Here is a 2,500-nt window from a genome sequence, read left to right on the forward strand (position 1 = left end):
TAAAATTCTGGCAGAGTTTTATCATCACTCTTTTACGCGCAGCTGCAAACGGAAGACGGCAGGTTGCTGTTTGACAAAAAAAAGATGAAAATTCTCTTATTGTAACTTTGAGAACTTGATCGATATTTGTAGATTTCAGGCATAAAATGAGTCAAATCAAACAATTTTCTTTGATTTCAGTTCCAACCTGATATTTGCCGTTTGACAAATACGCGAGGCAAAACCTCTCTAACCGTGCTTGCTGCCCTTCAATCTTGTGACCACATATAGTTCATTCCATTGGGAGCCTGTAATACAGTGCATTACGACAAGAGACTATCAGGTGAGAGAACACATCTTGTAAAGTGAGGTCCACTCGTTTGCCAGAAACCAGAAACCAAAAGGATGCGAAATCGTTCCAGATTTGGCTTGTGAAAGAACACTCATAAAAGAAGTGATACAAAGTTTCTGATTCAACTCCGCAAACGCAAAAAGTACAAAGGTCGTTTTGGGCATAACCTATCTTAGCTAGGCGATGGTTAGTAAAAGTGATATCATTCAAAATCTTAAACTGGAAGCTTCTTACGAAGGTCTCAGACGAAATGGATCTCACCATAAGAAAGGCTTTGGAAACAGCTGTGTCGTCCAGACAAAAATTTTCTTTCCACTTACTAAAACCTCTTGAAACTCTAACTTTTTTTGAAATCAGCAATTCATAAAAATGTTTCCTCTTACTTGCCTGAGAGACCGGGGCAGACTTGTAAATGAAGGTCGGCCGATTTCGCTTAAAATTGGTACACAAAGTACTTATGTCGACTTATGTAATATGCTAAAGTTTCAGCTTCAACGACTTCTTTTTTAGCCGAGTCATGGATATCAGCCCCTCAGGGGTCCCCAGAGGCTGATTTTCACTGCAATTTTGGCCACTTTTAAATCTCTCTTTTAGCAACATGAAATTAATTTCAGGCAAAAACAAAACCATCTTTGTAAAGCCCTATCCTTAGGCTTTAATGGGTGAAAACATTAGCTCATGGAAATTTCTCGCTAGCCTGTGGCTGTTATCACAACTCGGTCATATTTGAAGCATATGGGAAGCAACCGGAAATGGCCTGTTTTTCAGACCAAATATTTTCCATGCCCATGTTTTATATCTTGAGGTCTTAGTATCCCTGCAAAGTTCAGCCCTTAGTTTAGTAATATCAATAAAAAAATACTAAGGTTGAGGCTTTTTACTAAGAAAAAAACTTACGAGAAGATGGCTAACCAGGCCACATGCGGTTAAAGTTTCAACAAAGCGTGTCTGCAAAAATCAGCCATTTAATTTCGATTATCTTTTTTCCTTCCAAGTTATGGTTAAAAGAGACTCTGAAGTTAATTGTCACCGAGAAGACTTGCCGTTAATAAGAAATTTTTATGTGATTGTTTTAGGACCTATCAGATAGTGGTCCGACAGCGGTTATAAATTTATTGGGAGAAGTCTTGAAAATTACGGACAATAGAGCCGCTGCGAAAACACATCTCTTGCCGGTAAATCACAATGCAAAATTGCATCTTTTTCGTCCAAACTGCAATGTTGAGTTTATCTCCTTTGTTCAACTCGTTCAACGTATCACGTCTGTGGCCCGTAGTAATGAAGCGCTAATTAAATCAGGATATAAGCAAGCTTTGTAGTTCCATTCAGTAGTACTATAACCCACCTGTTTGGGCTTTAATATTTTCTGAAGAAAAAAGAACTTATCGGTCTCTTTAAAAGCAACCACAACATCTGTCGTAACACTACTTGAGAATCGTTTTGAACCTTTAAGAAATTTTGAATATAATTAAAGCTAATCGTCTAACACAAATTGCAGTCACTCTTCCAGTCTATTTGCAAAGTGTCTGGATAAATTCGCTTACAAAAAACGCTTACCTGGCTTCACTTTTACAAACATGCCCCTTTCCTACAACCCCTTAAAAGTGAGGTAACATTAGAATCTTTAGCCCCAGTGATAAATTGGTTGCAAGTGCGTCGTTGTGAGTTAGATATACACAGGTCGATTAATACCGAACGTGGAGAGGTCATTGTAGTTTGCTGGCTATGACTGACTTGGAATTCAGTACATGTAGTTTTCTCGTGCAGATTCGTTTCCTTGATATTGCAGAGAATGATTATGATAGAACTTGTATGAGAACCTCAATGGCATGATTTGTTTACTGAATATTTACGCAAACGGGTGAATTTTCAGCGGAGACGTGGACATATCACAAATCGTCTTTAATTCATCTTTTGTGACGCCAGACGAGCCAGCTTGGTTAAGAATTAACTTCCATTCAGGAAAATTATCAACTCTGTGTGACGCAGTCAGTTTATTACCAGCAGCGCCCACTTTGACTGGCAGGGCGTAACATCTCGATCTAATGTCGCTAATGGGAGAGTCACGGCAGGCTCTGACGGCTTGTTATCTCGTGCCCCACATATGTCAACTTCTTTGCAAAAGGTGCACCGTATACTCATGGCTTTGATTTTCCAAGAGACTAAATT

General features: G+C 39.0%; 1 protein-coding gene across 2 annotated transcripts in view; it reads right to left on the bottom strand.

Moving 5' to 3' along the window:
* Positions 1-2,500, bottom strand: part of LOC138008801 (QRFP-like peptide receptor) — a 10,181-nt gene that overhangs the window by 4,232 nt on the left and 3,449 nt on the right. Inside the window, exon 2 of one of the 2 annotated variants that reach the window (XM_068856102.1) lies at positions 234-287. The exons of the other annotated variant lie outside the window; for it this stretch is intronic. The gene's annotated coding sequence lies outside the window, so the exon portion shown is untranslated. The remainder of the gene's footprint in view (positions 1-233; positions 288-2,500) is intronic. 2 annotated transcript variants of the gene reach the window in all.

Source organism: Montipora foliosa, chromosome 6 (genome assembly GCF_036669935.1).
Source record: "Montipora foliosa isolate CH-2021 chromosome 6, ASM3666993v2, whole genome shotgun sequence".
NCBI lineage: Eukaryota > Metazoa > Cnidaria > Anthozoa > Scleractinia > Acroporidae > Montipora > Montipora foliosa.